General features: G+C 38.9%; 2 pseudogenes; one reads left to right on the top strand and one right to left on the bottom strand.

Moving 5' to 3' along the window:
* Positions 1-2430: 2430 nt before the first annotated feature.
* On the bottom strand, positions 2431-4074 carry LOC148119973 (NEDD4-binding protein 1 pseudogene; annotated as a pseudogene).
* Positions 4075-23242: 19168 nt separating this feature from the next.
* Positions 23243-25297, top strand: LOC148119972 (NEDD4-binding protein 1 pseudogene; annotated as a pseudogene).
* Positions 25298-25312: the final 15 nt, after the last annotated feature.

Here is a 25312-nt window from a genome sequence, read left to right as displayed (position 1 = left end):
GCCCACTGAACCTGTAGAGATGAAGCTGGTACTCACCTGAAGACTCAAATTCACTGATTAGCTTCCGTGGTGCGGGAAGGGGCCATGAAATTCTGCAGGAAAAAAGTCATCACCACTTTGACCCAGCTGTGGATCGTGTGTACCCAATCATTACCAGCTGGCAATACAGGTGCACAGGTGCAGTAAGAACAAGTGACACGGGAATGAACAACTACCTAATGGCTTGACTTAAGGTCCACTGTTGAGGTTGGACCCCACACCTGGTGTGTTACAGCTCAGCGGGGAAAAGATTTACCAGGTGAAGTATTATAGCTCTGGGAACGAAGTTTCCCCGCTACAAGTGTTAATGTTCTGAAAGGGAAGGTATCCTGGAGGTGGGAGCCAAGCAAAATCATAGCTCACAGCAAATCTCACACAAGAGATTCATTTGTAGGGAAAAACACCAGGATGGTGGGTCCTTTGCTCAGGCAGAAGCAGCAGAACACTGATCAGAAGACAAGGTTTATGTACAGTTCCTTGCAAGTGAAGATTTCCAGGGTGGGGAAGGATAGGTGGGTTTTCAATTTCGAGCTTAGCCACCTGTACCTGGAGGGGATGGGACCGGCTGTTAGGGTGTTCTGTGGACAGAGCCTGGCATGTCAGAGTCTTTCGGGGTGTGGTCTGGGCCCCTCATGTGTACCTTAAGGTGCTTGCACCTGGCTTCAGCAGTAGGGACAAGACATATTACAGACTCTAGGAAAGAACCTACTACGTTTATTCTGTTACATAGGCATTACATTTAACCAATTTCTAACGACTTAACATTACACTCGAAGATGGGCTCACATCTCAACCCTCATCAGAGAAGCTTCTTTTGCAGTAGATGGCAATGAACAGAGACCTCCAGCTCCTCAAGAGATAGAGAAGAAAAAGAAGAACTCTAATCTCTAAATCGGTCAACGATATCAGAACCTGCCCTTCCAAGGCTCAGAGATCATTGAGGAAGAGGACAGAGAGATTGTAAGAGGCGACAAAGGTAGATTACAACCAGGAAATCCTGTTTTTCAGAAACAACAGGAAGTGGTTCAGATTACTTCATAGCCCTTGTGATTCATGAGAACTGCACACACTCAAGTCAGAAAAAATCCCAGTGCAAAGCAATTTTCATGCAGTTGCATCTTCAGTTAAAGAGCTTAGAGTGCTCTATAGCTGTGGGGAGAGGAAGAGTCAGTATTAAGGATGTGGTCCCTGCTGGTCAATCATCTGACCTGTCAATCACACATCTGATAGTGTCTTGGCAGTACGGACTGGACTTGATGGGTCAAATAAGACAGCAAGGAGCATGCACTATGAAAGTGTTGATAAATCCATGAGGACTCATGAAAAAAGGTGAATATAATCAAAAATTGTGTGTGAAATTCTGACAGGCATGGTTTTCAAGGAAAAAAAACTGAAAGAAGATGGCTCTACTTAGAACTACATCATTGTCCAATATCTGAGTTTAACAGTATAGCTGTTTATAGATGCTAAAAGTCATAATTTATACCATTACCATATATTTGGACATATTCTTAATTACATTTTAGTATATTCCCATTAGTATACTATCAGATATTAAAGTAAACAAAAACAAAGTCTTAACATTTTCAAATACTGGTTTGTTTACTCAGATATGATTTAGTGGTAAGAGCACTAGCTATTCTAAGAAATGACCAGATTTGGGTTTCCAGCATCACATGGTGGCTCACAATGATCTGTCCAGAACCAGGGAATCCAATGCCTTCTTCTGACCTTCACAGTACCAGGCACATGTGCAGTACACATGCACACATGCAAAAAAAATCATACATATAATTTTTTTAAAAAATAATTACCTTATGTCATATTTCTTTTCAGTATAAAATATTTTGATTAAGTAATGTCTATAATCATCTCCCAACTTCGAGTTTTGGCTCTTACATTTTGTATGATAAGCAATGATAACCTGTGAAACCTGGGCTTTTAAATGGAAGATTGAGTAGAACTCTCTACAACACATATTGTTTCTAGGGAGAGCACAAAGTTGACTGTTCAGACACTGATATTTTTATTTTTTATTTAATTTTATTTAGAAAGGCTAAACATATTCACTTACGAATTTTTCTTCAGCTCTAAGGAAAAAGTTTTAAAAACAGAAAGTTGAAAATACACTCAAGGCAAACGGCTAACACACAGTTCTGAAAAGGCAGAAAATGTGCTTTCCGTTCACAGAAAAGGTGAAATCTGTATTAGCAGCAAATTTTATACAGAGAAATAAAGATGGCTTTAAAACTCCAGATTTGTGTAAGCACAAAACATATCCCTTTCTTTCCTTAGAAAATCAAGAGCAGCCCTGTTCACTCTGGAAGGCGTCTTCCCACTTTGGTTGTCCACAGTTGGGAGCTCGCTCTGGTTCCAATAAGCATTGGGCTCTCAGCCTAGTCTTAGGTCCAATATCAGGCCAGAAAGCACGTTCAGGTCCTTCAGGAATGGCTGGGCTGCCAGGATCTCTTCGATCTTCTGTTTTTGCTCAGAATCAGGGAAGATCTTCAGCAGGGCCTCCCTCAGCTCGCTGGTCTCTGCACAAGATCTCTGTGTTGGAATGAGGTGGTTCTGCTCTATGCCAGAAATGCTGGCCAGGGATGTGAAATGGGGCTGCTGAGGAAGCCAAGGGCCTGAAGAGGTTCCCTGGTTCCAATATGGAGGCTGGTAGCTGGTGATGGCTACTTGGGTGTTGTGGCTCCGGGCGAACATGTCCACATTTGGCAGGTCACTGAGTAGAGGCTCCAGGTCTCCAGAGCCCTCCTTTCTAAGGAATTCTCCTAGCCGAGGCCCATTTCTTCCCAGAGGCTTGTCGGGAACCATGAATATGTCCCCCACGAACGTGTACTGAAGCAATCTTTTGGCGACAATTTCTCTCCAGGACACTGACTCAGTCACAAACTCTCTGAAGTTATTATTGCTTACAATGACACCACCAGTCTTGTGCGCTAAGTGTAGTAGGAAGCTGTTAACATGCGAAGCAGCAATTCGTTCTCCAAGGACCATTCTGGAAGGAGTTAGAGATAATATTCCAAGCTCCTTCAGCTGAGTCAAGAAGTTCTGTTCTCTGGCATTAGGATGGCGCCTTGTTCTCCATTGAGGCACAAACACAGTGATGTTTCTGTGGCCAAGGTTCCAAAAATATTCAACGGCAATTGCTATTCCACGGCAACTAAAGAACTTATGCAGACCATGGGTAAATGCGACATTACATCCATCTATAACAATATGCTTCAAATCACTTCTGCCGGGTTCATTTTTTAACTCCAGCTTGTATGGTACTTTCAGCATATCTCTAAATCTCTGAACCCCCAAATCTCTAAATCTCTGAATGCCCGTAACTACAGAATTGGTATGATCAGAGGCTCTTGCCAATACTGTGTTGGTATCTGAAGGTAAGAGCTGGGGCATTGGCAGTGGTGGACAAATCTGGGAATAATGTGGCTTAGGCTGAGGGGAGCTGTAGAAACCAAAAGGTTTCTTACAGGCAGCCTTTGCATTATTGGGAAACAAGGGATCAGCTTGCTGTAGAAAGTTGTTTTGGGGAAAAGTTGGGCCTCTCTGGTGGCTTGTAAATCCCTTCCAAATGAAGCCGACTTCTTCAGGACTGGAAGAGCAAAGAGGCTGTGAGAGGCCATTGCTCTCAAGATCCACATTACCACTGTCCTTCTCGTTTGTACCCCACATTTCATGTGTCTGTCCTGCTGGCCCTCTGCTGAAAAAATTTACTCTGCCATTTGAGGTATATGGTTTAGAGTCTGTAAACGGTAACTGGGAAAACTTTTCTTCCACAGTTTGCTCTGTGTGACTCTTTGTGATCTTGGGAGTGGAACCTCCTGTGAGCTCATTTGTGCTGCCTGCAACACCTGCACTTCTGCTCTGAGCAGCATCTGGACACACAGACCAAGGGGCACAAGCTCTGTGTCCTTGGAGACTTTGGTTCTCTTCCTCAATTTCCTCTGAGCGCAAAAATGACTGTGTAGAAGGCCCATACATCCTGTTGACTTCATCAACAATCTCTTCGTAATAGCCCATGTTACTAAGAATTTCACAGCGATGATGTACTTTATTTCTTCTGTGCAGACTCTGATATTTTGTTAATGTTCTGCACCAACTTGACTTCCTCTATCAAGTTGATTTGCCTGCACAATTGAAAAAAACAGAAAGGGCATCACACTTAACCAGTTCAGCTAATAATAGACCCTTGTCAGTCAATAAAATCAATTGGCCAGAACAAGTTTACAATGTTACTATTGACATGACTGAAGGAGAGAATTGCCAGCATTGATTACACTCAGTTGGTTATGGTAAGCACAAAAAGATGTTTGTGCAAGATGAGATGGGGCAGCCTTTGAGGTGATGGAGGTCTGATGAAAGGTAGATAAGATGAAATACATTGTGATTATGTGTATAAAAGGGCCACAGAAGGAATGAAAAAGAGAAAGGAAGAGTACGGAAGTTAGTGAGAACAGATTTTCTCCAATAGACAGTGTCTTCTGTCACCTTATGTCAGCTTACAGATTAGAGTCTATCACCAAAATAAGTCAAAGCAGAAAGTCAATACAGGAATCTGAGAAGAAACTGAAAACAGAGAGAGTGGAGCAATGCTTAAGACCCAAAAGGCAAGGCAGCCAGTTCGCCACTGGCTCTTACATCAGCCTCAGTCCGAAATGGTGATTCTGCCTCCAGAAATCTCAGCATGAGACTGTGTGAAGAGAACTGTTTCCTCCCAATTTATATTCCTCTCTAGGGCTGGAATGAAAGGAGTGTACCACCCTATTTTATGGAAATTAATGTGGCTACTCGGATTAAAAGTGTGTGTCATTCTGTTACTGGGATTAAAGGTGTGTGTTACCATAATCTCACCTGGAATGCTTACCAGTGGGATCATTTTACCCTCAGAAGCGATAGGGATACTACATGATACTACATGGTCATCAAAAGAAACATTCACCAAGATGACATTTCAACTCTTAACAGCTATACCTCCAACACAAGGGAAGCCATATTTGTCAGAGAAACACTGCAGATGTTAAAACCTCACACATGAACATGGGTAACATCAGTATCCCTCTCCCACCAATGAACAATCAAGCAGACATAAATGGGTAGATACATAGATAGAAAGGTAGATAGATAGATAGATAGATAGATAGATAGATAGATAGAAAGAAAATATTGACAACAGACACAAGAAAAAGCTTACATATTCATGGAACTCTAACAGCTCTCTTCAGAATGAAAAGTGAGTCAAAACAGAAATAAAATTAAAAAACTGAAGACTTTCTAAAAGGGAAGGTAAATGAATACCCAAACAGTTGAACACATTATACGTGGTTATAAGAGTTTACAAGTTCACATCACTAAGTGCCTTCATCAAAGAACTTGAGAGAGCTCACACTAACAATTTGACATAATAACTGAAAGCTCTAGAACAAAAAGAAGAAATCACATTCAAAAGGACTAGATGGCAAGATATCATTAAATTCAAGTCTGGAATCAACAAACCAGAAACAAAGAGAACAACACAGTCAATGAAACAAAGATTTGTTTCTTTGAGATAATCAACAAGGTAGGCAAACCCTTATTTAAATTAACTCATGAGAGAGAGAATAGCCACATTAACACAATTGGAAATTAAAAAGGTATATAACAGACATGAAGAAAATCCAGAGGGCAAAATAAGGAGGGCATACATTAAAAACCTGTACTCTCTCAGTTTTGAAAATCTAATAGAAAGGTGAAGCACAACTAATAAATAGTCTGTGTCAAAAATTGGGGTTCAACCTAAAGATCCAAAAAGCAAAGCAGACAGCCAGAAACTGCCTCTTACCTAGACCTCAGACTGAAATGGTGATCCTGCCTCCAGGAAACTCAGCATGAGACTGTGTGAGGAGAGCTGTTTCCTCCCAATTTATATTCCTCTCTAGGGCTAGGATGAAAGGAGTGTACCACCCTATTTTATGGAAATTAGGGTGGCTATCCGGATTAAAGGTATGTATCATTCTGTTACTGGGATTAAAGGTGTGTGTTATCATAATCTGGTCTGGAAGGCTGACCAGTGGGATCACTTCACTCTTAGAAGATTAGGGAACGGTACTACATAGTTTTCAATAGAAAATTTCAGCAAGATGACATTTCAGTTCTTAACCTCTATGCCTCAAACACCACTAATCTCTATTCTGGCACATGGCTCAAACTTGATACCTCATTTTGTCCAGATCCTGCTTCCTGTATGTCTGGCTGGCAACACCTCTGACTCCACACTTTCTCCAACCATCGTTTTCAGTTGGCTTTTTTTCTTCTTTTATTCTGTTTAGCTATTGGCCTGTCAGCTTGTGTAATAAACCAATCATAGTGACATATATTCACACTTTATACTGAAAGATTATTCCACAAAGCACACACAAACACACACAGTGACACACAATGCTTCAATGTGACATCCTGCAGAATGTTCTCTTTCCTGAGGACTGAGTACAGTACTCAGATTCATTATTCCCTGTCTTTTAGCATCATTCACCTAACTCATAGCAACTTCTGCACTGTAACTGACTTGCAGGGTTTTCTCTCTGCACACTATCCTATCAACATATTCATTTACCAAAAAAATTGTTTTGACAAGTATACTGCCCTCTGCTCAATATCAGGATTTCATATATGATCAAAGGAAATTCTCTGTGTGTCGTTCAGTTTTTTCTGTGTAGAATATCTTTGCATTCTAGTTCAGAGTCTGAAGATAGCAGGAGGTCAGTAGCAAAATGCAAAATACAAAAGCTTTCAATTATGTATGAATAAACATCCCTGAGGCCACTCCAGTTAGAAAAACATGAAGGCTAACTGCAGATCTTCACTCTCCTGCCTTTCCTCCAAATCCAATCCCCAGTCCCATCTTCAACTCCATAACAAACCACCGGCTGTGGCCTTCTCTTCCTCTGTCCCATGTTTCCCTCTAACCTTCCTTCACACTCACCCTGTTACCCTGGCCCCCAAACCTAGCAGGTATATGTTGGTAGTAGCCAGTCAAATGCCAGAGAAGCAGGTAGGCCAGAAGAGCAGAAAGAAGAGCCCCACATCTTCACTCTCCCTCCTCACCTCCATATTCAATCCTAGTCTCCTCACAAGTTCAGTATCAACCAATTACTGTGCCTCTCCTCACACTTCACCGCATTCCCAGGGACCTATACAGATCCAGGTGACACACCCTACTTTGTATTGAATCCTGGAGTACAATTACCAGGAGGAGTCGCCCCAAGAGACAAACTCTTACACCACAGCTGATTTAAAGCATGAGGGTATTATTAATTCTGTCATGACAGGGGCTTTCAGCATTTGAAAAGTCAGAAAGACATCAAACAGCTGGTACAGGCTACTTTTAAAAGAAAAAGACACAGAAGCAAGGGGGGTGTCTGGGAGTTCTTCTTTAACTGTTAGGATTGGCTTATTTAAAAGGGCTATTACAAATAATTGGCTGGAGAGCAGTTGCCAGATCAGATTAGGTAACAGTAAACATCTGAGGATCATTTTGGGATAAATGCATGCACCACCATGATTAACGGAATGTAACACCTGACTGATATCTATGCCAACTCATGTGGCTACTGTAAACTTGGATATAATGTGACTACTGGGATTAAAATTGGTGTCAATGTGAATTCTGGGTTTAAAGGTGTGTTTCATTGTGGCTACTGGGATTAAAGGTTTGTGTTCAACTGGCTACTGGATTTAAACAAGTGTGTTACAATAATAACCTGGTTTGTAAGCCTGAACAATGGGACTGTTTTACTCTCAGATTTTTAGATAGTTTTTATTTCTTAAAATACAGTTGAAATGCCACTTCAGAAAGGGATACTTTCCTCAATAGATACCACTTAATAAAATTAAATTGTGATAAGGTAAGCAATAGGCATAGGCCCACAACACCTTAGGAAATGGATAAATTAATAAATAGATAAATAAATAAAAGTCACCCAATAAAAAAAGAAGAAGTAAAAAAGAAAACAAGGCCATCACAGAATTTTACCAGATTTTCAAGGAATAGTTAGCAATAATACTCCTCAAATTTGTTTGTAAGTCCATAAGACATAGCTCAGTTTGTTTTATGATGTCACAGTTATTTACTATCCAAACCACATAAACACCCACATAAGAGAATTATAGATATTTTTCCCTATGTATATCAATGCAAAAATTCTCAATAATATTTTCAACCTGAATCTACGAACACATCAAACGACCATCCACTATTATCAAATAGTCTTCATCCTAGAGCCTCCAGGATAACTCAATATAAGAAAATCAGTAAATACAATTCACCATCTTAAAAAAACTGAAAGAAAAAAACCCACATGATCATCTCTCTTGATGCAGAAAAGACCTTTAACAAAATCCAACACACCTTCATGATAAAAGTCCTAGAGAGATTAGCGATAAAAGGGATATGCCTTAACAAAATAAAGGCAGTGTATGGAAAACCCATAGCTATAATCAAATTAAATGGAGATAGCATTTAATAAAAACAATTCCACTAAAATCAGAAAAAAGGCAAGGTTGTCCTCTACATACTTTTTCAGTATAGTAATTGAAGTCGTTGGTCCCTAACGCCCCACCAAGGAGGAGGTCGCCCAAAGAGACACTCTCAGCACGGTTGGTGCAATAGCAAGAGGAATTTTTATTCTATTGCCAGATCAGAGGTCCCTCAGCATCGAGAGGAGAAGGACCCCTGCTTTGTCTATTACAGGCTCTTTTAATGGGAAACAAAAAACCAAAATCACTGAGGGGGTAGTACAGAATCAAAAGGGAGCGTCCAGAAATCATTTGTCAACTATTTTGACTAGTTCACTTAATGGTTAGCTAACTCTAATTGATGAATGTTATGGTGATTACAAGAAGGAACACTTCCAGGTTATCTGCAGGTCGTCTCACCCCAGTTTCAGAGTCTGGGTCTATTGAAGAAAGACTACAAAGGGGATGGAAAGTACTCAAGGCTCCTGTGCACGGGTGGTTGGTTACCAGATTCCTGGTTCTCAGGAACGGGGGTGCAGTAATGCTAAGGTGCCTTAAAATCTTCAAAGTGTTAGCTGGAGGAATAAGACAAACAAGAAAGATAAAGGGTAAACAAATTGTAAAGGAAGGCATCCTAACATCTTATAACTGACATTGACCCACAATTCTCTTCTGTGTTAGTCACATGGCTTGTGAGGCATTCTCATCTTGCTTCCTCTGTGTCTAGGTGATGAGTGCAGACTGAGCCTTTCCTCTTGACTGGTTCTCCTGTTCTCATCACCCCAACTATACTTCCTGCCTGTATTGGCCAATCAGTGTTTTATTAAAACAGTAGGACTTACAAATCTTTACAGGATACAATATATTGTCCCAAAAGTGATCCCACCATTTTTTCAAAGAAAAACTCAGAATACAGTTTTTTTGTTTAGCTTTCTTCCTAAACATTATTCTTAACAATGTGTAACCAACCCTCTTAACAAACAAATAAAGCATCTAAATCCATTTGTGTTAATGTGGGTGTAGAATTCTGGGCTACTTTCTGCTGATTGGGGGGCCATAATAATTTTATGGATATCTAAAAATACTAGAATGATGCTTAAATCCTCACTGGAATGTTCTATGAGACTTGTTCATCTAAGCCAGCAGTCTTGAGGCTGTTCTGTATGTTGAATTCAGACATCTGGGCCATTAGCTTTTATCAGAAATTTCTCAGGGGGTCTTCCTTGGCCAAAACGATTTTTCTTAATCAAGAATGAATCCATACCCTCTCATTTCCTTTAGGAACAATAGCAAAACCTTGATTTCAAAGTTGCATATCTTTTGACTTAAAGTTTGAAATCAAGGTGTTTTCAAAATATATTTGTTGGATGAATCCAGCAACATTTATAATCAAATATCTTTTAGCAGCTGTTGCTTCTTTTTCAATGATCAAGCATTTAAAGACAACAAATTAACATACAGTGTCCAGTTTCTCTGTGTGTTTCCCATCTTTATGTGGCTTTATTTTAAACTCTTTTTCTTTTATTTTTAATATTTTGCTTTTTGAGACAGATTTTTGTTTCTGTGTATTTTTGGCTGTTCTAAACTTCAATCTGTGGGCCAGGTTTTCTTTGAACTTACAGAGATCCAACTGTCTCTGCCTTCCAAGTGCTAGGATTAAAGGTGTCTGCCACAACACCTTGAACTCACAGAGATCTGTCTGCTTCTGCCTCCCAAGTGTTGGGATTAAAGGTTTGTGCCACAACACCCAATTACTCTTTTTTTCTTATTTTTTAATTACCTTTATCCTTTTTCTTTTATTTCCTAAGCCTACATATATTTTTAAATATACTCTAAATATTGAGAAGTTTTCTTCATGTGAATCTGTATTTACTGTATATCTCTCTTTTTCTGACCACATGAGTCTTTAATTTGCTAAGTGATAAGGCTAGATTAAAGTCTTGGCTTTGATTGCTGGATCCAGCACATTTCTTAGCTTTCTGAGATTCTAGCGTCATGGCAGAGGTATCAGCCTGAGACATGTTTATTGCCACAACTCTATTGCATTTCAAAGAGAATTAACAACTGAAGCAAAAAAAAAAAAGAATTGACGATTATTGAAGAGAAATTACAGGAGACACGTGTGGATAGGATAAATCAAATCATAATGATATTCTAGTCATATTGACTTTCAGCATTTCTCTTATAGGAATTAGTGCAGAGGGAAAATATTATTTCAGAATGGATGGCTTTACCACATAAACCAAGTAAAAACTTAAAAACTTATGTGGAAAACATCTTTCAATTAAATATAAAAGGTAAACTGAACAAACAGAAAGGGATGGTAAATACCCCAGTATATAGATTTCACAATGCTTTATTAACCTTGAATGTTCTCAATGCTAGTGAGAAAGGAACAACAGCAGCAGAGAGGCCTTAGATAATGGGAAAAACTTGTGAATTAAATCAACTGGTGTATTTCAAGGATGTGTTGACCAGGGTATGTGCTATATTGGGGACCGGGTTTTGTTCTTTTTTATACAGGAGAAAAAATTATGGATACCATCAAAACTGATAAAGATTCACTTTGAAAAAGAGAAACATCTTGAAAAAGAGAAATGACAGTTCATCCACAATGGTGACAATAATACAGGTAGTAAGGAAAGCATATAGGGTTGCGGCAGGGTTCTGTTCTTATCTTTACAGGAAAATATGCATCATCAAAAATTAAAGAGACCCTGAATATTTGAAGGCTGACAGAAGGTAAAATATCTACTCACTAAGAATCATCTAAAAAACAGAATATGGATTATGAATCCAGGAGCTGGATACACATATATTTACACAGGCACACACATACATACACATTAATATAGTCAGCTGTTTTGGGGGTTGGACAATGGCTCTGTACTTCTTTAAATCCAAGCTAGTTGATAAAGGTACATTCAGAGTTCCTGTCTCAGATCAGGAGCCATGTGGTATGGAACAGAAGGAAGATTCTATGAAAATTTTACTTTCTATATTTCTATTTTGTCTATATTGTATTCTACATTGAATTATGTTTATATGAATGATGTTTAAGCTTTCTACAATGAACAACAGATTCTCCTGTGGATCATTTTCCTACTGTATTCTTAGAGGTTTCCAGGAAAAGATGGGGCCTCACAGCAACAACTCCACCTGGTAGACATGACTGTGTGATGGTGATAGTGCTACTAAAAGATGAGTTTTTTGGGTTCCAGCTTCCATAATGGTGCACCTTCTCATGACGTTCTGGCTAGAACTCCAAATAAGAACTTTGGGAGGAAAAAACCCTATTGATTACTTGGAAATTGTTTGCAACTATACTAGACAGTAACTTTGAAACTTAACTGTCACTTTACTTTTGTGGATTCCATTAAGAAAACATCAACCCACGATAGCAGGAAGCAATTCTAGAGGATGATGCCCCCTAACTTCCAAAAAATTTTGTCCTGTGGTTTGGGAACACTGGTCAAGGGTGGTTGATAGTTAATTATACTAGATAGAGGGTTTGGGTCAAAACTATATTCATTCTTAAAAAGGGAAAAAATAGTGGGTAATAGAGTGAATACTTGGGAGCCATCAGTTTTGGATACTTCATATTGGTATAGTTTTTATATACAGGTACTAAATACTATAGTTCAATAGTTGTTGATGTTTGTTGTATATACAGTCAGATCAATTAGGTCCTTTAGATACATAGAGATTGTATTCTGTCTAGATTGGTGATCTTCAACCACTTCAGGGATCTGTAGAACATGGCATTTAAAAACCTTAGGGTTCTGTTGACATGAGACATAATTGCTCCTGACAACACCAATTGATTCCTGAGAGAATGTTGAGACAAAAAACACTCCACTCGGAGTTTGTTTTCTTTTTGGCACTGATGGCATATTGGCAAGAAACTGCCCATACCTCAACTACTGACAAAGTACATGGTATCTGGAAATGAATAAAAAGGACACAAGGAAAAAGACTGTTGAATCTTGCCAAGTTATATTCTGCCTCTGAAAATGATCTTCCAGAACCCTAGGACTTAGCCGAAGTTGGTTCCTTCAACATTGGAAAGGAGACTTTGGGTGATTGCTCAAGTAGTTAATTGTCTCCATCCTATATTGCTTGCTTTGGAAGCTGCTTGATTGGTCTTCCTGCATGCTCAAGTAATATTATCTCCATTCACAGGCGTTCTATGGGGTTGAAGATTATATAGTTATATGAACTGTCCTCTTATGATCTAGCTAAGACATGTCCTGTACAAGATTTAGACTTCTTAGGATGTACTATTCTGCAAAACATTTAGAATATGTTCCTTGCTTAATATTGTTTGGTTGTAATTCTAATTATACTCGATATCTGTTCCTAGTGTGTATCGTTTTGTACTGGGCGTGGAACTCTCCTATTTAAACAAAAAATAAAGGGACTATGTGAACACATTCTGCTCCTTCAGTTAATAGCCTTTAAGACCGCAGCCCACTTAAACATGGACTCTTATACTGAAAAAGCAGCTGTAAAGTATGTGCTCCCTCTCTATCTTCAGGCTCTCGTTTCCGGCTGCTAGAATCTATTCCTGTTCCCCATTCATTCAGAGGACTGTGGTCTAGGATATTTATGTGTAAATTACCCCAAAATAAATGACTCTTTATTATTCATGATTATGAACTAGTGTGGGATTACTTTGTGACTCACCAAAGGATAGTGAACATATCCTTAAGTGTCTTTCAGCCATTTCAGATTCTTCTGTTGTGAATTCTTTGTTTAGTTCTCTACCACACTTTTTAATTGGGTTATTTGGAATTTTGATGTCAAATTTCTTGAGTTTTTTCTATATTTTAGTGATCAGTCCTCTGTTTGATGTTGGGTTGGTGAAGATATTTTCCCACTCAGTAGGCTGCCTTTTTGACTCATCTAATGTGTCCTTTGCTTCACAGAAGCTTCTCAGGTTCAGGAGGTCCTATGTATTTATCGTAGCTGTCACTGTCTGTGCTCCTGGTGTTTATTTAGGAAGTGGTCTCCTGTACACGTGCATGGAAGGCTACTCACCACTTTCTCGTCTATTAGCTTCAGTGTGGTTGGATTTATCTTTAATCCATTTGGACTTGAGTTTTGTGCATGGGCTAGATATGAATATATTTCCATTCTTCTACATGTTGACATCCTGTTATGTCACCACCCTTTGTTGATGATGTGTTCTTTAATCCTTTCAATATTTTTAGCTTCTTTGTCCAAAACCAGGTTTCAAAGGTATGTGGATTAATCAGGTCTTTGATTTGATAATATTAGCCAACTTATCTGCTTTTATGTCAATACAAAGCTTTTGTCATGACTGTAGCTCTATAATAGAGTTTATGTCAGGGATAGTGATGGCTCCAGAAGTTCCTTTTTTGTACAGGATTGTTTTGGCTCTCCTGGGTTTTTGTATTTTTTCTCCTACCCTGCCCTACCCACACCATTTAATGATTCTTGTTCCATTTTCTGCTTTTAACACTTTATATCACTGTGTTCTATCTTCCTTGCCTTGAAACTTTTCTTCTTAATGTCTTCCTGACGTTTATGGGGATTCCCAACAGAATACATAGATTCTAGCTATCATCAACAAATTATAGACAGCTTGTGACATTTGTCTTTTTAATTCTCGGTAATTCACTCAGAATAATTATTCCCAACTTTAACTCTAATTTTCATCATTTCATTTATAACACATGAATAATATTCCATTGGTTAAATGTAGAACATTTTCACTTTTCAGACATGAGTTGATGACCATCTGACTTTAGAATGGAGCACCACTAAACAAGGAGGAAAAGTCATCTCTACAGTAGGCTATTGAGTCCTTTGGGTGGACTCCCAAGGGTGGTACAGGGAGATCATGTGCTGAATCTGGTCTAGCTTTTTGAGGAAGCTCCACAGAGATTTCTATAGTGATTGTACAACATCAAACACCCACTAGCAACAGACATGCCTTCACATCCACCAAATCCTTGTCAGGATTCTTGATCATATTTTTATTTTGCCCATTCTTTTAGGTTGAAATCTCAAAGTAATTTGCATCAAGTTGATGGCTAAGGACAGTTAAAAACTGAACATTAAAAAACAAAAAAAGAATTTCTCAGTCATTTGTAGTTCTTCTTTATAGAACTCCCTTTTTAGTGCATGTGTTCAGCTACTTTCTCTATATGAACATCTATATACATATATGTGACTGGCATCTAAAGAGACCAGAAAAGTGTACCAGATCCATGCCTTATATTTAACTGAATTGTTTTTGGTTTTTATTGTTTATTTTCTTTAGTTCTTGTATAATCTAGATACTAACTCTCTGTCACATGAACACCTAGAAAATACTTTTCCCATTCTTTACACAGCCTCTTCACTCAAATTATGATGTCTTTTAATGTACAGAGATTTCTAATTTTTTGTGGTTTCATTCACAACTGCTGCTCAGAATGTCTGGGCTATTGGACTACTGTTCACAAAGCTGTTGGCCTGTAAGTACCGAGAGACCCACAACTATTACAGATTATTGTCAGTGTTCTTTATTACCATACAGAATGTGACAATAAGACCCTGTTGCTGAGAAATTGCATGCTTGACACACAGAACCAGGACAGATGAAGCCGGTCCTCTAATGAAACCTCAATTCCATTAAATTAATGACTTCCTGACTTCAATGGTGATGCCAAACAGAATACATATGTCAGAAGGTACCAACTAACATCCACAAATTAAAGAAAGCAAGTGACTGTCTTTCTAGGTCTCAGGTACCTCACTTAAAATGGTAGTTCCCAAATTTGACTCCAAATTTATATTTCATTTCCAACACATGAATAATATTCCTTTATGTAATGTAAACATTTTCACTACCCATTCATCAATTGATGGCCATCTGGCATTGGGAATAGAGCACCAATGAACAAGGAGGAGCAATTATCTCTACAACATGATATTGAGTGCTAAGTTGGGTTACTGAGGAAGTTAACCATAGGTCATGTGGTGAAACTGTTCTAGGTTTTTGAGGAATCTCCACAGTGATTTTTATAGTGATTGCACTACTTCACATTCCCGCCAGCAATGGCCACGCAGTCACCACCCCCACATCCTTGTCAACATTCTCAATAAAACTTTTATCTTACCAATTGTGTTAAGTGAAGGCTAAGGACAATTAAAAACTTAACATTTAAAAAACATGTATTTCTCAGTCATTTGTACTTCTTCTTTTTAGAACTCCCTTTTACAGCATGTGTTCAGGTATTTTTTCTTAATCATGTTCCGTTAATCAATTTGCATAATCCTATTATCCCTTGTGAAACCTGTACTCTCTCTGTTTTGAAAATCTTAAAGAAAGGTGAACCACAATAAATAAACACTCCCGGTCAAAAATTGGGGTTCAACCTAAGATCCAGATGGCAGAGCATCAAGCCAGCCACTGACTCTGACATTCTGAAGCGATCCTGCATTCAGGAACCTCAGCATAATATTGTGTGTTAGTGCTTTTTCCTCCTGTATTAGATTCCTCTCTAGAGCTGGGATTAAAATTGTGCACCACTTTGATTAAAGGCATGTACCACCGGATTTCTATGCCAACTACTGTGGCTACTCTCATTGTGTATGTCATTATTACTACTGGGATTAAAGGTGTCCTTGTGGCTACTGGATTTAAAAGTGTGTGTTACCATAACCAGGTCTGTAAGGCTGGCCAGTGTGACTGCTTTACTCTCAGATTTTTAGACAGTCTTTATTTCTTAAAATATAATTCAAATGCCATTAGGCAAAGGGATATTTTTCAATAGATACTACATAATAAAATTAAATCATGATCAGGCAAGCAATTTGCATAGTCCTATTTCCCCTTGTGAAAAAGATGCAGTCATAAAAAGACTCCCACCCACCCACTAAAAAAACAAAGAATACCCAGGTGGTGGTGGCACAGACCTTGAAACCAGCACTCAGGAGGCAGAGGCAGGCAGATCTCTATGAATTTGGGGCCAGCCTGGTATTCAAGAGCTAGTTCCAGGACAGGCTACAAAGCTACAGAGAAACTCTATCTCAAAAAAAAAAGCAAAGAATGAAAGAAAGAAAATAAGGAAGAAAAAAGAAACCCAGGGCAACACAGAATTCTACCTGAGTTTCATGGAAGAGTTAGCAATAATACTCATCAAATTACTCCACAAAATAGAAACAGTTTGTTTTTATTTTCATAAGACATATCTCATTTTGTTTGATGAGGTCATAGTTACCCTAATACACGAACCACATAAAGACCCCCCCAAGAAAAAGAATTAAAGATATGTTTCCCCTATGAATATAACTCAAAAATTCTCAACAAAATATTTTCTAACTGAATCTAAAAACACATCAGAAATACCATCCATTATTATCAAATACTCTTTATGTCAGGGACTTACAGATGGCTGAATATGAGAAAATCAATAAATACAATCCACTATATGAACAAACTAAAAGAAAAAAAACCACATGATTCTCTCTCTCTAGATACAGAAAAGACTTTTAACAAAATGCAACACATCTTCATGATAAAAGTCCTAGAGAGATTATCAATAAAAGAGATATACCTCAACATAATAGAGTCAGTCTACTGCAAGCCCATAGTTAACATCAAATTCAATGAAGACAGCATTTAATAAAAGCAAATCCAGTAAAGTTTTAAAAAAAAGCAAGGTTGTACAGTCTCTATATATTTATTCTATATAGTAATTGAAGTGTTAACTGTAGAAATAAGTAAAGGAAGAAGTCCTAGTATCTTCATTTCAAGAAATAATATGATAGTATATGTAAGTGTCCTGAAAAATTCCACTCGGAAATTCCTACAGCTGACAAATACTTTCAGCAAACTGGCTGGACACAAATTTAACTCACAATAATTAGCAACTGTTGGCAGATGTTTCTGTCCCACCAAGTCCCTCAGCTGTGTTCCAAAGAAACACACAGAAGACTCCAAACTTATAAACTGGCTGCCTTTTAGCTCAGGCTTCTTATTATCTCTTATAAGTTACATTAACCCATAATCATTGTCTTTGTTCGTTATGTGACTTGGAACCATTATCAGTTAGGCATTCTTATCTGTCTTCCTTGTGTCTGGGTGATGACTGAAGACTGAGCCTTTCTTTTTCCCAGAGTTCTTCTGCTCTCATCACCACACCTATCCTTCCTGCCTGTCTACTGGCCAATCAGACAGCATTAAACAATACAAGTGTTGTATTAAAACAATACAAGTGACAATTTTTTGCAGGGTTCAAGACCATTCTCCCATAGGAGATTCCCTTTATTTTTCAAACAAGAACTCAGAATCTAATCTCCTTTGTTGAGCTTTCTTCCTGAATAGTATATATAACAACTATTTTCTACCACACTAAACAGAAAAACATCCATAGTTCACTTTTTGAGAATGTTGAATTAGTTTTCTAAGCTACTGCCTGCTGGCTGGGAGCACTGGTTACCTTAGGATACACAAACTAAATTTAGAATTATGTCCAAATCCTGACTGGAGTATTCTTGGAGGCTTGATCATTTCAATCAGTAGTCTTGAAGCTGTTCTGGATGTAGAACTCAGACTTCTGGTCATCCACAGTTATCAGAGATTTGTTAAGGCATCTTACTTAAACAAACACATTTTTTTAACCACACATGAATTTCACAGCCTCTCTTTTCCTGTGGAACCAAAAGCAAAAGTTGTTCTCCAAAGTAACATATCTTTCGACTTAGATTTTGAACTCAAGGCAATTTCAAAACATATATGTCAGATAATTCCAGCAACATTTATCATCAAATGTCTGTTAGCAGTTGTTGCTTCTTTTTTACCCATCAGGCAATTCAAAGACAACACAATTACATACAGTACTCAGATTCTTTGTGTTGTTTCCATTTTTATGAGGCTCTATTTTAAACACTATTACTTTAATTTCTATTTTTAAAATTAGCTTTCTGAGACAGGGTTTTTCTGTGTATCATTAGCTTTCCTAAAACTCACTCTGTAGATGTCAATAACAAGCTTTTTTCTTTGCCTTAGCTCTACAATAAACTTATGTCAGAAATGGTGATGCCTCCGGCAGTTCCTTTATTATACAGGATTGTTTCGACTATACTAGATTTTTTTGTATTCTTCTCTTACATTGCCCTTTCCCCTACCCCACTTAATGCTTCTTGTTCACTTTTCCCTTTTAAAACTTTACACCACAATGTTCTATATTCCTTCCTTAAACTTTCCATCTTAAAGACTTTCTGACTTCTATGGGGATTCCGAAATGAATAAATATGTCAGAATATTCTAGATAACATCCACATATAATAGAAAGTATGTGACAATTGTCTTTCTAGGTCTCAGGTACCTCACGAGGAATAATTGTTCCCAATTTTACTTCCAATTTTCATAATTTCATTTTTAACACATGAATAATATTGCTTTGTGTAATGTATACATTTTCACTATCCATTCATCAGTTGATTGCCATCTGGTATTGATACTTGAGCATCCATTATCAAGGAGAAGAAATTATCTCTACAGTTGGATATCGGGTCCTTGAGAGGATTAGTAAGGAATATATCAGTAGGACATGTGGTGACTATGTTCTAGCTTTTTGAGGAATCTCCACATTGATTTCTAAGGTGACTACACTACTTCACGCTCCCACCAGCAATGGACCAGCATTCCCCACCCCCACATCCTTGTCAGCATTCTCCACTACAGTTTTATCTTACCAATTATGTTAGGTGAGGATGAGATCTCAAGCTAGTTTAATTAGCTAAGGAAAGTTGAAAACTGAACCTTTAAAACACATGTACTTCTCAGTCATTTGTACCTCTTCTTGTTCCAACTCCTTTTTTACTGCATATGTTCGGATATCTTGTCTATATGTACGTCTGTACCATGTATGTGACTGACACCTGAAGAGACCAGAAAGTGTACCAGATCCATGCCTCAATTTTAATTGAATTATTTGTGGTTTTTCTTGTTTAATTTCTTTAGTTCTTGTATATTCTACATATTTACCCTTTGTCAGATGCACACCTAGTACACCTTATAAAATGAGACAATAAGACCCTGTTGCTGACAAAATTGCATACATGACTCACTAAACCTGTAGAGATGAAGCTGCTCCTCAACTGAAGCCTCATCTCCACTGTTTAGCTTCCATGGTGCAGGAAGGGGCCATGAAACTTCTGCAGGAGAAAAGTCATCACCACTTTGACCCAGCTGTGGATCCTGTGCACACAATCATTACCAGCTGGCAACACAGGTGCACAGGTGCAGTAAGGACAAGTGACAAGGGAATGAACAACTACCTGCTGGCTCGACTTAAGGTCCACTGTTGGAGTTGGACTCCATACAATTTTCCTCACACAGTCTCATGCTGAGGTTTCTGGAGTCAGGATCCTGATTTCAGACTGAGGTCGAGGTAAGAGCCAGTGGCGAGCAGGCTGCAATGCTTTCTGCATCTTCTGCATTGCTCCACTCTCTCTGTTTTCAGTTTCTTCCCCAGATTTTCGTGTTGACTTTCTGCTTTGGCTTCTTTTGGTGATATGCTGTGGGAGTATCTTCTGCTGCTTCAGCCAATAGTCGCTGAAGTACGAGCCCACTGGGTTCGGTGCTGTGGTAGGGCCTTCTGCTCTGTCAGCCAATAGCCGCTGAAATACCAGCCCACTGGGGCATGGTATATTTCTCTTTTAAAAAGAGCCACAGATCTCGGTTCGGGCATCTTGGTTCTGGTGCTTGGTCCTGGCTCCTGCTCCCGGCTCCTGCTCCAGCGACTAGGCTCCCTTCCTGATGGTTTATGGTGTATGTAAGCTTTACCCCCCAAAATAAATAACCTCTTAAAACATAACTGGTGTGGGATTGATTCGCTGTTAGTGATAGACTTTAATCTGCAAGCTGACATGAACTTACCCTGCATTTTCCTTCTATTGCAGAAAATCTGTTCTCTTCAACTTCCAGACTCCATTACGGAGTTCTCCATTTTCTCTTTTTCATTCCTCCTGTTGTTATTTTCTCAAGGAACCAAATCTTCGTGTCATTGACTGCCTTATTGTCATTGTTTCCATTTTCTTTCTAGACTTGAATTTGATATTTCTTACCATCTACTCCTTTTGAATGTGATTTCGGCTTTATGTACTAGAAATGTCAGCTGTTCTGTAAGTTGTTAGTGTGAGATCTCTACAGTTCTTTTATGTAGGCACTTAGTGAAATGAATTAGTAAACTCTTAGAACCACTTTTATTGCCTCCCTCAGTTTAATTAATCATTTACTTTTATTTTTAGAAAGTGTTCAATTTCTTAATTTTCTTTCTGTCTTGACTCATTTTTTTTCATACAGTAGAGAGCTCTTCAATTTCCATGAGTTTGTAAGCTTTTTCTCTCTCTATTGTCTTTCTTTCTTTCTTCCTTTCTTTCTTTCTTTCTTCCTTCCTTCCTTCCTTCCTTCCTTTCTACACTTCTATTTATCTATTCATTTATTTCTGGATAATTGTTTATTGAAGAGAGAGGAATATTGATATTTCTATCTCTCAGAGAGTGAGGGTCACTACGTATTTTAAGCTTGGTAGTGTTTCTGTTAAAAATACGGTTTTCCTTGAGTTTGAGGCATAGATGTTAACAATTAAAATGTCATCTTGGTGAAATTTTCTTTTGATGACTATGTAGTATCCTTCCCTATCTCTTCTGAGAGTAAACTAGTCCCACAGGTCAGCCTTCCAGACCAGATTATGGTATCACACACCTTTAATCCCAGTCACCCTGGGAACACACACCTTTAATCCTTGCAGCTACACTAATTTGCATAATATATGGGTGGTACATGCCTTTAATCAATGGAGTACATGCCTTTATTTCTTGCCCAAGAGAGGAATATAAGACAGGAGGAACCAGCTCTCAATACAGTCTCATGCTGAGGTTCCTGGAGGCAGGATCACCATTTCAGACTGAGGTCAAGGTAAGAGCCAGTTGCTGGATGTCTGCTTTGCTTTTTGGATCTTTAGGTTGAACCCTAATTTTTGACCAAGAGTATTTATTAGTTGTGCTTCACCTTTCTATTAGATTTTCAAAACTGAGAGAGTAAAGGTTTTTAAGGTATGCCCTCCTGATTTTGCCCTATGGATTTCCTTCATGTCTGTTATTAATTTCTTTTAATTTCTGATTGTGTTAATGTGGCTATTCTCTCTCTCTCATGAGTTAATTTAAATAAGGGTTTGCCTACCTTTTTGATTATCTCCAAGAACCAAATCTTTGTTTCATTGGCTATGTTGTTCTCTTTGTTTCTGGTTTGTTGATTTCTGACTTGAATTTAATGATATCTTGTCATCTAATCCTTTTCAATGTAATTTCTTCTTTTTGATCAAGAGCTTTCAGTTATTATGTTAAATTGTTAGTGTGAGATCTCTCAAATTTTTTGTTGAAGGCACTTAGTGCTTTGAACTTGTAAACTCTTAGAACCACTTATAATGTGTCCCACTGTTTGGTTATTCATTTACCTTCCCTTATAGGAAGTCTTTAGTCTTTTAATTTTCTGTCTTGACTCATTTTTTTATTCAGTAGAGAGCTGTTAGAGTTCCATGAATTTGTAAACTTCTTCTTGTGTCTGTTGTTGATATTATCTATCTATCTATCTATCTATCTATCTATCTATCTATCTATCTATCCATCTATCTATCTGCCTTTCTAACTCTGTATCTACCCATTTATATCTGCTTGATTGTTCATTGGGGGGAAATGGGTACTGATGTTACCCATGATCAGTGTGTGAGGGATTAAGCTCCATAATGTTTCTCTTACAAATATGGCTTCCCTTGCCTTTGAGGTATAGCTGTTAAGAGTTGAAATGTCATCTTGGTGAATGTTTCTTTTGATGACTATTTAGTATTCTTCCCTATCACTTCTGAGCATAAAATGATCCCAGTGGTCAGCCTTCCAAACCAGATTATGGTAACACACACCTTTAATCCCAGTAACAGAATGACACACATCTTTAATCTGAGTAGCCACCCTAATTTCCACAAATTAGGGTGGTACTCTCCTTTCACCCAGCCCTAGAGTGAAATATAAATCAGGAGGAAACAGTTATCCCCACACAGTCTCATGCTGAGATTCCTGGAGGCAGGATCGCCTTTTCAGACTGAGGCTGAGATAAGAGCCAGTGAGAAGCTGATTTTCCTGCCTTCTGGATCTTCAGCATTGCTCCATTCTCTCTATTTTCAGTTTCTTCTCCAGATTTCTGTGTTGTTTTTCTGCTTTTGGTGATAGACTTTAATCTGTAAACTGACATACGGTAACAAAAGACACTATTGGAGAATATCTTTTCTCATTAACTTCCGGACTCCATTACTGAGTTCTTCCTTTCTCTTTTTCATTCCTTATGTAGTCCTTTCATACACATAATCAATGTATGATCTTATCTATCTTTCATCAGACCTCCATCACCTCCCAGACTGCCCCATCTCATCCTGTGCAAACATCATGTTTTTTCGTGCTTACCATAACCAACTGAGTTCAATCAATGCAGGCAATTCTCTCTTACAATCATGTCAATAGGAACATTGTAAACTGGTTCTGGCCAATTGATTTTAATGACTGACAAAGGTCTATTATGATCTGAACTAGTTAAGTGTGATGCCCTTTCTGTTCTTTTTCACTTATGCAGGCAAATCAACTTGATAGAGGAAGTCAAGTTGGTGCAGAACATTAACAAAATATCAGAGTCTGTACAGAAGAAATAAAGTACACCGTAACTGTGAAGTTCTTTAGTAACATGGGCTATTCTGAAGAGATTGTTCACGAAGTCATCAGAAAGTATGGGCCTTGTACACAACCATTATTGCTCTCGGAGGAAATTGAGGAAAAGAACCAAAGGCTCCAAGGAAACAGAAATTGTGCCCCTTGCTCTGCTTGTCCTGATGCTACTCAAAGCAGAAGTGCAGGTTTTGAGGGCAACACAAATGATCTTACAGGAAATTCTACTCCCAAGAACATACAGAGTCACACAGAGGAAAGTGTGGAAGAAAATATTCCCCTGTTACCTTTATTAGACTCTAAACCGTATACCTCAAACGGCATAGTAAATTGTTTCAGAAGAGGGCCAGCAGGACAGAAACATGTAATTTGGGGCAGAAACAAGAAGGACAATGGTAATGTGAATCTTAAGAGCAATGGTCTCTCACAGTCTCCTTCCTCTTCCAGTCATGAAGAAGTCAGCATCATTTTGAAGGGAGCTACAGGCCACCAGAGAGGCCCAGCTTTTCCAAAAAACGACTTTCTACATCAAGCTGATCCCTTGTTTCCCAATAACGTGAAGGCTGCCTGTAAGAAACCTTTTGGCTTCAACAGCTCCCTTCAGCCTAAGCCAGGATATTCCTAGAATTCTCTACTATTGCCACTGTCCCAGCTCTTACCATCAGATACCAACACAGTATTGGCAGGAGCCTCTGATCATACTGATTCTGTAGTTATGGGCGTTCAGAGATCTAGAGATATGCTGAAAATATCCTATAAGCTGGAATTAAAAAATAAACCCGGCAGAAGTGATTTGAAGCATATTGCTATAGATGGATGTAATGTTGCATTTACCCATGGTCTGCACAAGTTCTTCAGTTGCCGTGGGGTAAAAGGAATGGCGGGTTGTTTCCTGTCGCCCATCCTGCTAGCTTTTCCCCCCTAAATATTTACACAGAAACTGTATTCTTTTAAACACTGCTCGGCCCATTATCCGTAGCCTCTTATTGGCTAACTCTTACATATTTATCTAACCCATTTCTAATAATCTGTGTAGCACCACGAGGTGGTGGCTTACCAGGAAGATTCTAACCTTCGGCTGTCTCGGAGAGGAGAGTCATGGCGTCTGCCTCATTGCCTTCTTCCTCCCAGCATTCTGTTCTGTCTACTCCACCTATCTAAGCTGCTGTGCTATCAAAAGCCAAGGCAGTTTCTTTATTAACCAATGAAAGTAACACACAGACAGTTAACCCTCCTCCAACACTGTGGAATAGCAATTGCCGTTGAATATTTTTGGAAGCTTGGCCACAGAAACATCACTGTGTTTGTGCCTCAGTGGAGAACAAGGCGCCATACTAATGTTACAGAGCAGCACTTCTTGACCCAGCTGAAGGAGGTTGGAATATTATCTCTAAGTCCTTCCAGAATGGTCCTTGGAGAACAAATTGCTGCATCTCATGTTGACAGCTTCCTACTACACTTAGCGCACAAGACTGGTGGTGTCATTGTAAGCAATGATAACTTCAGAGAGTTTGTGACTGAGTCAGTGTCTTGGAGAGAAATTATCGCCAAAAGATTGCTTCAGTGCACGTTCGTGGGGAACATATTTTTGGTTCCCAACAACCCTCTGGGAAGAAACGGGCCTCGGCTTAAAGAATTCTTTAGAAAGGAGGGCTCTGGAGACCTGGAGCCTCTCCTTAGTGCCCTGCCAAATGTGGGCACGTTCGCCCAGAGCCACAACACCCAAGTAGCCATTACCAGCTACCAGCCTCCATATTGGAACCAGGAAAACTCTTCAGGCCCTTGACTTCCTCAGCAGCCCCACTTCACATCCCTGGCCAGCACTTTGGGTATAGAACAGAACCATCTTACGCCAGCACAGAGATCTTGTGCAGAGAGCAGCGAGCTGAGGGAGGCCCTGCTGAAGATCTTCCCTGATTCTGAGCAAAAACAGAAGATCGAAGAGATCCTGGCAGCCCAGCCATTCCTGAAGGACCTGAACGTGCTTTCTGGCCTGATATTGGACCTAAGTCTGGACTGAGAGCCCAAGGCTGAT

Source organism: Myodes glareolus, chromosome 13 (genome assembly GCF_982192425.1).
Source record: "Myodes glareolus chromosome 13, mMyoGla1.1, whole genome shotgun sequence".
NCBI lineage: Eukaryota > Metazoa > Chordata > Mammalia > Rodentia > Cricetidae > Myodes > Myodes glareolus.
Note: the sequence above shows the minus strand (reverse complement) of the source record. Positions and strands in the feature narration are given on the sequence as shown.